The sequence below is a fragment of the Opisthocomus hoazin genome, chromosome 5, assembly GCF_030867145.1.
Source record: "Opisthocomus hoazin isolate bOpiHoa1 chromosome 5, bOpiHoa1.hap1, whole genome shotgun sequence".
Lineage (NCBI taxonomy): Eukaryota > Metazoa > Chordata > Aves > Opisthocomiformes > Opisthocomidae > Opisthocomus > Opisthocomus hoazin.
This window is the reverse complement of record NC_134418.1, coordinates 13,897,310-13,910,990: the sequence shown is the minus strand read 5'-3', so window position 1 is coordinate 13,910,990 and position 13,681 is coordinate 13,897,310. Positions and strand designations below refer to the sequence as shown.

Below are 13,681 nucleotides of genomic sequence, written 5' to 3'. Positions count from 1 at the left end.
TGTTTAATTCCTTGTTAGGAATAGCGGTGAACGTAGAAGCCAGTTAAGTTTATGGTCTGTGTATATGACTGTGAAGCCTGTTTGTTTGATGAGTTGCATACAGTTTCCTGGACAGTATTAAGAGAAGGTTCTTCATTGAAATTTTTCTTTTTACTTCCATTATAACAGTGCCATTCGAAAGAATGTGTACTACATGGTCATTACATTGAGTACTCTATGAAAACACATACCACTTTGATATAAAGCATTTCATGTGAAGATTCAAAGTATATGAATGCGGGTTTGTTTTTTATAATCAAGCTTTAGTACACGTTTTGAAAATATTTCCATTTTCTTTATCGTGTTCTAGCTTTCATTGGTTTGTGGCCTTTGTGTCATAGACCCATCTAGAACGTGCTGTTTGAAGGGAAATTGTGTTCTGCTGGGGCTTCGCTTATTTGTGCTTAAATAGTAATTAAAAATACATAAATTCAAGAGAGAGTGAATGTGGTAGAGTGCCAGAAATTTGTGTTGGAATGCTGGTTTCACCCATTCCTTGTTTTCTGAAGTATTTGCTTTTTGGAGTTGAAATTTTCCATGTGTGTGCCTTGGTGAAATTTGGGTTACTGATTTAACGTGTTGAAACAGTATAATGCCGTTCAGGATAAGTGAATGGAATAAAGTTGATTTTTTTTTTTTTTTTTCCCCCGGTACAGTACAGTTCAAAAGGGGGTATGTGGTGAAATTGTTTATTGAGGTCGTTCCCTGAATAGAGAAAAGCTTTAAAAGCATCAGAAACACCAATGAATTCAGGTTTCTCCATGTCTTCATTGCTGCTTAACTAGTTTTGACGTCGGTTTTTTTGTGTGTCTGTTGCTTGTGTTTGCCAGTAGTTAGAGCCACGCTTTGTCAGATTTTAGCAGCTGTTTTTGGGGGTAAGGGAGGGAGGTGAAGAGGTTATATAAAAATCTTTTTAGGCCTGCCTTAGTGTGTCATACAAGAATAAAAACCACAGTGAAAACCCCTTTTCTCCTTCTTTGCATATCCCTTCTCAAGCTGTAGCATTATGACATTGTTGAAAACACGTAATTTCGGAGGACTGCTTCCACTGCAGATAAACCAAAGCACATTGCTAGTGAATCAATTAACCTGCCTTCCCAAGGCAGAAAAAAATCTTGTGAAAATGCAGCTATGTGGTCAGTGGCTTATGCGCTGCTCTTTCTGTGAGAAGAAAACTTCCTCTTTCAATCTGTCTCACATGATCTGGGGTTTTTGAATTGCATATAGGCATTTTATGTGTTTGAGGCTTTTGTTGTATTTCATTCAGTTCTCTCTTCCTTGTGCAAACCACTGTGGGACTGGGAAGGTTTGGCTGGAGAGAGACCATGTAGTTAGAATTTCAAAACCAGCTGCTGTGTGTGAAATGAGAATGCTGATTTGAAGGACTGTGCTGCTTGGTTTAGGGTAAAGTGCTCTGGAAATCCAGGTGTGTCACAGGACTGTTCTTAGCTGTAGCTAGGCTGTTAAGAGAAGTGAAGCTCAAGCAGCTTTTTGAAGTTGTCATAATGATCAACCGTTCAGATTGTGTCTGCAGCTTGTCTTGATACTATTAACAGTTCCAAAGTGTTCACCAAAGATTTCTGATGACACTGTTCAAGAAACTTAATAATCGCAGTACTCCGACACTTATCAGTGTATTTTATTGTAGTCATCTGTTTGCTGATAAGTGGGTAAATAACTTATTAACGTTTTGTGGTTGTTGCTGGTACTGTGAATATCTTTCCTTTGGATTGAAACTGTCTTACATCGTGAATATTCAGTGTTCCTAGAACATTACAGCTTTGAATGGTTGTATTAAATTTGTTAGAAAAATGTAACTATTAAAGAATTACGTGATAGAGCATGCAGCCATTAGTAAGTGTCCGGCAAGATTGCAAGTCTGAAACAGTTGTCTCCAGTGTCTCTTGGATAACGGTAACTAATCCTTCCTAATTTATTTGATGCTTTCCTGAAGTTATTTTTGACATGTAGACATACTGAAACATGGGTAATGCTGTAAATAACTAACCCAGCCTCACCAGCACCCACAGGCACATTCCAATTAAGGTTACCTCTCACAGGTTGCTTTGACAATGGCAGAGTAGCCCTTGTGTTGCAGAAGGGATTTTTTTTCCCCACTTGGCGCCATGCTTTTAGCCATTTGACTTGTGCCTAAAGAGCTTGCGTATGCAAAAGTGGAGGAGGTGACAGCATGTTGGCTATTGGGGTAACGCCTGTTGGCCAACACCAGTTCCTCCTCCATTCTGGCAGAAAGGGTACTAGACCAGAAGAAAAAATGCTCTGGCTCTATTTCTACCTTAGGGTATGTATTCTGTTTCCAAGGCCAGAAGAGCAGGTGCTTGGAAGAGCCTTGTGTCATGTATTGAAGAATTTGGAAGTATGCAGTGAAATGTGGGAGTTGGGGAAGAAGATAGCTGTGATCAAGGCAAATGGTTGGTGTCCTAGTAAATGACTTCAGGGCCTTCACTTTTTCTTGTGGGATGTGAAACAAGGTGCCTAAACTATTTCATTTATAGGTGGCTGGTAATTGTCTGCACTTTATGTATACTTTACTTGAAATTGGGCTTGAGGGTTTCTGGTTTTTTGTAATTTATTTTTCTTCTCAGAAGTTCTAGGGCCTCCCTTAAAGCTCAGTGCAATGGGAGTTACCCTTATGTTACACGAAATCCACTGTAAATGCTAGGTGCCCTGAGAAGCCGATCGTGTGGGGATGCAAAGCTGGTGGCTGTTTTGGAGCTTGAGACTCCACATCTTGATCACTGGTGTTTCATGACTTCACTACCACACTGTCTTATGCAAAGAGAGGTGGAAAACATTGTGGAAAACTCTTACATGAACTTGTCAGTGTGGGAGCTGGGTCTTAAGGACTGTGCGGGGAGCTGCGAGGCCCTGAACAGTGATGACGATAGCGTAATTGTTAATTGAATGCTGTCAGCTCTACGTATCGCGTGAAGTGTGTAGAGCATACAGTCTAAGCAGAAGGGACTAATTAAAAATCTTTTAACATAGTGTTGTGTGTAATTTCCTATATACTTCAAGAAAACTGAACTGGAGGGAGGAAGGGGAGAGTCATTTTTTTCTGACATCATGGGAAATCACCAGGGTTTTGAACCCTGCTGTCTGTTGATCTCCTGAGCTAACATAGTGATTTGTAGCAGGAGTCACCTGTCACTTCATGCCATGAATTTCTGATTGTATTACACAACCGGGCTTGTGCAGACTTGATGAGAAGTAGTTAAGACATTGCTCATGTGGTGTTGGCCACAGTTCTCATGGGTATTGCTTCCTTCCCATAGTAATCCTTATTCCTTCTGTGTTCCATATGTTCAGGATTATCTGACTTCAGTCATAGGATTCAGTGCTCTGACAGACTTATTTCTAATGTTTTGTGCTGCTGACATGATGAACAAAAGAATTGTGCCTTAGCATGCCATATAACTAACTTTTCATCACTCTGCCTTGTGGGTATTCATCTGGATTTGTACTGAAGAGATACTCAGGGCCCTGTTAAAGGGTTTCATGCCTACTTGCTGGTGGCAGAAAACTGAGAGCCTTCTGAGAGGCTGTTTCTTGAGATGCTGCAAGTTTGGGAAAGGGTGGAGGTGTAGTACGTGCCGCGTTCTTGAGCTTGACCCTGTCGCTATTGTTCGAGTTTCTGCCTCTGTTGGTGCTGGTACTTGAAACAGGAGTTATTTATTGAGCGAGAGCCTTTCCATTCTCTGGCTGCTGAGGCTTGACTTACTGATTTGTTTCAAGGAAAAAAACCAAACAAACATATTTGTACCATGGAGTCTAGATCTTCCTGCAGATTGTCTGTTCACAGTGATGTTACTGTCTATGTGATGAAATACTCATCAGCCCATAGATTGTAGGAGACTCAATCTGCTTGATTACAGGGACTCTTCAGTAGTGTTTCTATTGGCAAAACCTTGGTCTAAGTTAATTCTGAAAGGCAACTTAGAGGAAAGGTGATAAATTCTTCATCGTGATTTTTACTTGAAATTTTTTTCTCCCAAGATGGGAAACCATAATCAAGTGGCTTGTAAGCTGTTTAGACTATCAAAAGTCCTTTGGATTATCTAAGATGCCGCAAAATAGCCTGACTATAGTAAGAGCTACAGTTAATCAATTTTTGTTTGTATCTGTCCTCAAGCTTCACATACCTAGGAAAATCCATCTGATTGTACCTGCTTGGTATGAAGCTCCTTGTGCACAGGAACTAAGGTGACTTGAGCTGTCAAGTAATCCATTCTCAGATCATGTTCTTTTTGCTTCTGGACAGACATCAAAGAAATCTTTTGTGCCAGGTCACTAATTAAAGCCTATGACTATCCCAGTAATTTGACTGTAGACTCCGATAGTGAGTTCATTGGTATGTTCATGGTTCCATCTTTTAATACCTTTATTTTATTTTTCAGAATGAGATGAGCAAAGTTAACTGCAAACTTAAGTCTTCTGAAAGATAAGAATCATGTATTTGTGTACACATTTTTTAAAAACCTGTATGAAGGGAACAGTCTTCAAACACATTCATATTGTACATTGTTCTGATGATCTTGTCTGGGATTGAAAGAAATTAGCGAGAAAGAATGCAATTGTAAGGTGTGTGTTTATGTAAAGAATAAAAGAGAGGAACGAAAAAAGTAATTAAACTGTGGAGTGGTTAAAGATTGTTCTTGGGAATACCAGTTCTTATTTCCTTCTGGCCTTCTACTTAATAAGTCAATGATGAAAACTCCAGACCCTCAAACTTCAGTTGCCATTCACAAGTTGAACGTTGTTATACCACAGCTGTAGATGGCTGTACGTGTACAACTGAGGCCAGACACAATTTGTAAGGAGCAGTAGCATTTTTTTCCCTGTGACCAAAAGAATGTTTTTGAGCACATAGGCCTTTTCTCCAGTCCTATAAAAACTTTTACCAGCACTAGCTTGTTCAGCTAGTATATGTAAGACATAGCATCATAGTCTATTTTAACGCCGTGGGAATTAAAGTCACTCCAGCTAAGTTCGTGTTTGGCTTACTTTTACTGCTGGCGTTATACATGAGTATTTCTCTTGTGATAAAGAACTCAGTATTGGCATAGGCTATGGTTGGATTGTTTTGTATTTGTCACCAAGAGGCTTTATAAAGATTTTATGCAGGTAGATGTTTTAAAGCTTAAAAGCTGTCAGAATAAGTAATCTTGTCTGAGAAGCTGGAAGTGCATTTACAGTGGAGGTTTGCATGATTAATTTTTTTGTATCAATTATCTTCAGGAATCCTGTTTGAGCAGAACTGGTTATGCCAGTTGCTTTTGTAACTGATGTGTGAAAATGCCCTAAAAGTCAGACGACAGTACTTCACTGAGAATAATAACAGAAGTTAAATTCTCTTCCCTTCTCAATAGACTGTAGAGCTGAGCTAGGCTTTGTGGCCACTGTTTCTTTCAGGAGCTCTTTTCAGGATTGGCAAGAACAGCAGATGTAAATACTGTATGTTTGCAACTTCTTCCCCCCCCAGTGGTTTTGCTAGTAAATGCTCTTGAAAAAGAAACTCCTTTAAAAATTCAAGAAGAGGTAATGTTGTTCTCGGAAGATCATTTGGTTGTCTCGTCTCATGATCAGTCTTCACAGAACTTGTTCGCAGCTGGGCAGTCAAGATCTAGCGTATTACGAGACTAACATGTGTAGAGGAAAGTCAGATTTTAGCTATGTCCTAGAGACACGTTACAGCTGTCTTCCCCAAAGGAAAAGCTTCAATGAAATTACTTTTTTCTGTAGTGTGTCTCTTCTTTTTTTTCTGTAATATGAAAATCCATTTTTAATCAGTACGTAATTTTTTTCCCTTACAAATGTGCTGTGACCCTATGAAGACTGTTCAATTTAACTATATGAATGCCAGTAAGAGCTCAGTGGAATGTCTTCAGTTTCTTTTAGTTTTAATACCAGTAAAATTCAGCACATATAATAACACTTGAGGCCTTTCAATAACGGTCTTTACTCATAAATTCAGGTCTAAATATTTTATGATCTCATTTGCTGACATTTCATATCAGAATATTTAAAATTTCTAATGGACGTTCCTTAATAATAAAAAGTAGCTATGATTTTTAACCTGGGGATTGACATCTTTCCAAACTTACAAGGATTTTTCTTCTGAAAGCCATAGTGCACTCTCATGGGGAGGTGGGGGGCCTTTTTTTTTTTACTTTTTGTCCTCCATGAGGATAAGGATTCAAATAAACAAATTGCTGGGGAGTTGCCTTCCTGCTGTGAAGCGAGCAATGATGAAAATAGTCTACCCACCTCAGATGCAGTGGAAAACTACAGGGGTTTGTGTCCAGCTGTGGCTGACAAGTTTGTCTGTGCGAGGCCCCAGGAGCAGATTGCAGGCGTGCCATGGGTGGAGTGGCAGCGTAAGAGCTTATAGCCAGGCTTTTCGGTACTCCTTGCTGCTTCTGCCCTTACCACTGCAACAAAGTCATTTGAGTCAGATTGCTTAGCCTTGATGATCACATGAATACAATATTGTTTCTATTATACAAGCTGCCAGCAGTGTGTTCCCACCCCTTCCTACCAAACTTTTGATTTTTTTTTTTTTTTTTTTCTTCCTCCAATCATTTCTGTATTTGTTTCTTTCAAGTGGGATGAGATGGAAGTGTCATTCTTTTTTTGGTACCAATGATAAAATTTCCCAACTGGGCCATCTTCAGCTGGAGACACAACAGACTTCATTTTAGGAGTGATATACTAACAGGAAATAAATCAGCATGATTTACCAGTTATGTTTTTCTGTAATTAGATCATGACTATATGTAGGATCAACATTCCAGTCAACTAAAATCAATTCTACTTAAAAGACGTACTCCATAGCATATGATAAAATGGAAATGAGCTCTTGAAACGGCTAAATACATTGCTTGGCTCATAGGTGATTCTTTTTCATGGGATGAATAGTTAAGCTTATAACAGTACTTTGTGAGTTGATTTGGGTCAGTTATCATTCAAGTCAATCTTCACTTGATTTTACCTTTTTTTTGTTTAAGCTATAATGCTAGTTGATTAATAGAACCACTTCACTCAAAGCCTGTTTTTTAGCTTGCACCTGTTAGGTGGCAAAGAGTTGCAGAGCAACAGCACCCAGCAAGAAATACTGAAAGAAATTAGTACAACCCGTGCTTTAGGCAGACAGTGGTAAGAGCTCCTGTTGAGAGCAGTGTGTTTTATCCAGGAAAAAAACCCCAAAACACAGAAGAGTCCCCCAACCACTGATGCGTGGAGGTTCTCGTGCAGGTCCACATGCAAGAGCACTCCAGATGGAAGCTGTGGCATGGCTAGCTGCTGCTGCCATATGTTCCGCTTCCCCACGCCTTCTGCTGATGGGTGGCAGTTGTCTAAGAATACTAAGCTTTTCTAAGCGTTTGTCTTAACCATGCTTTACGCTGTACTCAAATGGACAATTTGGGGCCTTTTGGAGAGGAAGTGATTGGTTCAGGCTGGCTGCTGATTCTGGCAGGAGCTAGATCTACAGTTTTGGATACAGCATTGTCTTCTGCTCATACCGAGTTTTGTCTTTGCGTACGCCATTGGATGAATCATTGTGACTAGTGGCTGTAGCTGTTAGTGGCAGGGCAGGTGTTTGCATGTAGACTTCATGCGCACTTTAAAGCGTTCTAGGTGCTAAACTGTCTAGTGTGGTTTTTTTCTGTTCTGCGGTAGAAGTCCGAGGGTGTAAATGAGTCACTTCCTGTGTTCTCCTCCACTGGGTTCATTTCTACTTGTCAGCCTTCAAAAAGGCAGGATTTAGATCTGTCATAGTGCCTCTGAGTTCCTTTTTTTAAGAACAAAGACACAGAAGAGCAGTTGCAGTGCAAGAAGGCATAGTTACTATGGTTGGTCTAAAACTAACCTATGCTTATTCTTGTTGCAAGCTCTAGAAATAAAGGTTTAACTCTGACTTTCACACTTAAGAATTATAACCTAAAACTTGCAAGTTGCCTTAAAACCCTACTATTTAATATCTTTCCTTCCGATCCAGTTAAACATAATTTGATTTTATTGTAGTCATGTGTAAACAGCATCTATTTTTTGTGAAAGTAAATAATAAACCTGTTTTGTCACCGATGAAATCCTAAAATATTTTTTTTTCTTTTCCCAGCAAGAACATACTAAATAGATTACTCAGCAATTCCAGTGGGCTGTATTACTTTACAAAGAGTGTGTTGCTCTTGTCCTGACTTGAAAATTACCTGCCTCAAACAAATCTACTATTATATTTAAACAGATAAAGCAAGAGTAATAGCTTCCCATCCACAGTAAATGAAAGGGTAATTTAATACTATAGCAGAAGAATTGTTCCTGAGCATTTTAATAATAAAAGAATGTAATATAAGCCACCCAGGTGTCATAATCTAGTAAACAGTCTAGCTGGCAAAGTGCTGCTTTTGATGCTCTTGGAACTTCTTTGCTTACGTTACAAACATGTGAAAGCACAGAGTATGTTACGAACATTAGGCTAATAGAAAAAAATAGGCTTTGAGTATCAGTTTTGACATGACAAGCTACAAAGTGTTTTTTCAAAGGAGAGAGGTTTTCCCCTCTTTTTCCAGTTTTAAAGCTTTTATTTTAGTTTTATCGCGCTCTAAAACTCCTCATACATTGTCTTGGTCCAAAGCCCTGAAAGCTGGAGGGATCCTAAATAGGTGTAACAGGTGCTGTTTAAGGGTAGGTATCTCCTTTCTGGAATAAAGATACTAAATAGATAGAAGTATAAGCTTTGTTAGTTGTTATTGCAGTAAAAATGTCAGCTGCTAGTCTCTACTGAAGGGTCTGTTTCAATGCCAGTGGTGTATTTTAGGGGAAATGCAGTAAATTTAAAGTTGTCCAGTGAGATTGTAGAGTTTGTCTGTCTTAATTGAAACAGTCACTTTATCTCCCAAGTTGATGCTTAGCATTAGATGGAATGTAAGTTGACATGGCACAAGATTATTTTTAAATGCAGGAAGCCATAAATTAATGGAAAAATGCTTGACTTTTGAGGATGAAGTACACAGGTCTTCCTACCCTGAAAATTTGAAGGCCGGCGAAGATGACTTTTTGGAAGACCTGATACATTGGTGGAAGTTCATTCTTATTTGCTGTCAAATGAGAATCCAGCATGCAGCTGGCACTTGTGTGTATGATAGTGCTTATAGATAGATACTTAAACACCTACATCTTTGTGTAGCTAGCAAGTTTTTTCAGTGTGATAACCTTCCACCATGCATGCTGATAGGCATCACACAGGAGGCTTTTGTTATTTCTCCCCCCCTCACCACCAATGGGTTTTGGAATGAAAATAGAAGTCTGTGGAGAGCGAGCCTGGAAACAGCAGCACATACTTTTGAATGTTGCATCACACAGACACTTGGCAAAACACTGCTGTGAAGCAAAGCTGGAGATAAATCCTTAGAGGCAGGTGTGTTAGCCTCGAAATATTGTGGTGGAACTGTCTATCCTAATAGGAGGCTAGAACTTGCGTTGATGAAATATAAAATTATTTGAGAAAGCTTTCCTAGACTTCAGTGTGTTGCTTTTGTGTTAAACAGAAGCAAGCTCACAAGAAACCTGACCCAAAGGTTTTCTGTCTGTCTTCCAGTTTATACATCTCAAACTTCATCTAAAATTAAAGAATGGGGAGGAGGTGAAGGTTTTGAAAGGCTCTTGCCATGGTCACTGGCAACAACAAACAAAGCTGATGTTCTTTGGCTCTGCAAAATGAATGGAGTTACTGTATGTGTGTTACTGGAAACCCTGAGGATCCGGATGCAAGCATTTCAAAAAACCCAGACTGGTACTTTTTCCTTGAGTGTCTTTCTGAAGAAAAACTGGGAAAATATTTCTGCAAATTTTATGTTCTTATTTTCCCTCTCTGAGGATACTTGATCTCATTTTTCAACGTGATTTTAGTACACATTTTTGTGCCTGGTAGTAATTTCCACATAAAAATTTTCTTTTTGTCTGTTGAGATGTTCTCTCTTTAGCATGACAAAGTTCAGTAGAAACAGTTTCATGAATATTAAAGCCTGGAAATAGTCATTGCTTTAAGCTAGACAATGAAGGTGTGTTGCCTTCCTTATGTATTTTATTTATATCTGTGCAGCTTTAAAAAGCTACAATCTCTTCTCAAGACTGAACCTTAAGTTGTAAAGAAGATTATATTCAGGAGAATTTACATGTTGATAGAGTTTTTTTGTAAAATTAAACACAGAATGTGCAAGAGTCCGCCAGTCCGAACAGATGATGAGACATAATAATGAAGCACAGCATCAGTATGAGTACAAAAGAAGCTTTTATTAGACGTGTAAGAAATTGGCACCAGTAACTGCTTCAAGGGTAGTTTCAGGGATCAGAGAAGCAAACATTGATGTGGAAAACCACTCAGAAGCTTTAGTGCAATAGACGTACAACCTTGCTTTTCTATAATTTATAAGGGCTGTCAAGTATCAAAACTGAAAGTGTGTGAGATCCTTAGAAATACACAAATTTTGATGATGAAGCAGAACAGAAATTGGTGGAGGGATTTGAAAAGAGGGGGGAAGTGGAATATGGTTAACAGTATCGAGTAGAGTACCTTTTCTCATAATAGCTTGGTGTATGTGCTCAAGTCATGTAGCTAAATACAAGCCTGCAAGTCCTTACCTGGGTAGACAGCTGTTGGCGAGCAAAAATAGTAACTGTGTGCTGTGGTGGGTATCTGAACAGCAGAATGAGTTGTTGTGCGTTACGAAGTAGACGGCATTCCTGGGTGGCTTTTACGCTGTCTTGAAGATTGCAAGTATTTCACATCGTATTTGCAGCTGGTTTGAGAACTTGTAAGATAAAATGTGATATTCCTGACTCTTTTCCTATATCCCAGAGTTACCCTGGTGCTTTGGCCATTTCAGAATGGCGTCGGCATGAAGCTGACGTGGCATGGAGAGTCCTTTTATTTCTGAGTCTCGCTTAGAATGAGAGGGATGGTTCTGACATGCTCTTCAGCCAGACTGAAGAGCATGTTATTTGAGATACGTTATTTGCTATTTGAAGATAAGTTTTCTTCGGCAACATCAGCACTAATGTGAAATGTCAGAAGTAGTTGCTGAGAGATTCTTTGGAAGGGTATGGTGCTGAGGCTATGCAGAAAATTGGGGTGGAGATCAGTGAGTTGAGATATAGTGTATGCAAAATTATGTTTTTACATGAAGCCCATATCCAATGCAATCCCTGTCCCTGGAAGTGACATTTAAGGGATACGCTGAAAGCGGGTGTTCATAGTATTTCATTCTGGCAGATGTTCATTAAAAAAGAAGTAAAATAATCATTTAGCTTGTATTCTCTTGCTCAAGCACTTACCAGATGCTTGCCCTGCTGGAAACCTTTCTTGTAGATGTTTCCACTTGTTTGATACCATAGTGTATCAGATAGTATCAGTATATAGGGCAACTGTGCACATGTTTGCATATGCAGATTAAATTACATCCTCTTCAGTGTTCTAAGTAGTAGGGGCTTTTTTTTGTTACTGTGACTCATATTGGAGGCACTTGTAGGAATATGCTGCACAATCTGATTACAGATCCCACATTTGACAATGAAGAGCTGTTCTTTAAGCCACATGGTTCACAGGTATGCTTTGTCTCTCAGTACTTCAGATATAGCGAACTAGGGAACTGTTACAGGTTCCTCCCTTATTTTTTTTTTAAATTGTGTCACTCTGTATGAACCAAAAAGCACTTCAATTATTCACATACAGCACAAATGAAATGTGAACCCTGAGGGTGAGAACCATCTGATACATAGCATGTTGCATGATTAGCGGTGACAGACTCCAAAACAGCAAACTGTTATTCTTTCTTCGAAGATCTAACTTGGCTTTATCTAGGCATAGGTTTTAAATGTTCCTTGATTTGATGCTTCCATTGCTCCAGATATGATGCTATAAAAATACATACATGTAAAAGTTGTTAAAATAAGCTGGTGGCTGGAGCACAGGGCTGCAAAGCAGAGTATGTGGCTTCTGGTTCTCTCTTCACTGCTGACCTTTTGAAAGATGTATGCATTATTTTATTCATTGAACTTCAGTGTGATTGTGTGGGACCAGAGTTGCAAGCCCAAGTTTTGTATCACCTTGAATCAGAAGAGAGAAGTAGATACTTTCAGGGGAAAATGGGGAAATTTCAGAGCACTTGAAAGGATGCCTTAAAATAGGTTTCATGAGGTTTTCTTCATGTGAACTGGCCGTAGTCTCTTGCCTGTACATTGTTTAAGCATTCCTAATTTGCTGAGTGTGGAACAGGAGAATACTGTGGTACTAAAGACAAGAAGGATATCCTGGTGGAAGATAAAACTTCATGCGCATAATGTTATTTCAGTCAAGTTCTGTCATCACATTGCTATCTTCTGGTCTGATATCCTTTCTGTAACGTAAGAGGATAAAATATGTATAGAGAGAGATGGGTAAAGCAGGTAGGGCTTGGTTCTTGAGCCATTAATTAATTGTAGAGTTGCCAGATGACTTCGGCAAAGTGTGCAGGTTGAGTGTGCAACTTGGATTTCTCAGGTTGTCAGATCAGTAACTGATAAACTAATTGCATTTCAGAACAGTTCTGTACTGGCTTTGGAGTTACACGGAAAGCCCTCATACATATCCCTTCAGGAGTTGTTTGAAAGTTTAATATCTGAGCGCAGCAGTTTGTATTCTCTTTTTGTTGAGTTTTGAAGGATATTCTCATAATCTGATCTTTTCCTGGCGTGTCAGTCTCTTTAACTTCTCTTTGATTACTGTAGTTGTACTGTATACGTGAGAGCCTCCATGAAAATTACTTTTTTATGGCCTGGTGCTATGTCAAGAATCAGATTTTAGTTTCCTGACCCGAAGATCATCAGAGGTTTCATCATCTGCTGGTTTCAATTAAGCTTCTGAAAGAAACAGTCCTGCTGCTTGCTCCCTTTTCCTTCCACATTTGCATTGTCCCGTGGCAGGCATTACCAGAGTAACCAGCCTCATCCAACAAAACAGAAGGTTAGTGTAGCAGTATCATTTCCCCAATCTAGTGGGTTGTACAGTCACACAGCACAAAAAAATGGTGTGAGGGGCCGGAAGGGCTGGGGAGCACTGGGCGTGTACCCGCTTAATTTGCCTGGTGAAGCACTGTACAAATGAAAGGCAAGAGGCTGCAGAGGGACGTGCGGCAGAAAGCTGTGAAGCAACCACTGAAGCAATATTTAGGTAGCGATCAGACTCAAAAGCCAGGAGAAAACAATTTTTTGTTTGCTTGTGCAGTCCTGGTCCAGCTCCTCTCTCGTGTGCTGGCCGAGGTGGGGAGTCCCGTGGAACAAACACCACGCAATGAAAGCGTGTGCGCGGCCTGCTGGAGTGTCCTCGGGTCCTCTTAGGCAGCGGCTGCCGCCCGCTGTAGCGGGCGGCGGGCTCCGGGCTGGGCACGGCGGCTCCTTGCTTGCCGGCCAGGCGTATGGCCAGGCCTCGCTCCCTCCGGCCGGGGCCTGCGGGCGAGACAGCTGGGCGGGCCCTCGGTTCGCAGCCCCCGGAGGAGCCGCGGAGGTTTCCTCCGGGATGCTGTTGTCCGCCCGGGGCTGCCCTTCCTCGCGTCCCGAAGCGGGGTTTGCTGCTGTTAATGGCTGC

At 40.2% G+C, this 13,681-nt stretch overlaps 1 protein-coding gene across 2 annotated transcripts in view; it reads left to right on the top strand.

The window, feature by feature from the left end:
* Nucleotides 1–13,681, top strand: part of TBC1D14 (TBC1 domain family member 14) — a 73,931-nt gene that overhangs the window by 23,577 nt on the left and 36,673 nt on the right. The window lies entirely within an intron of this gene.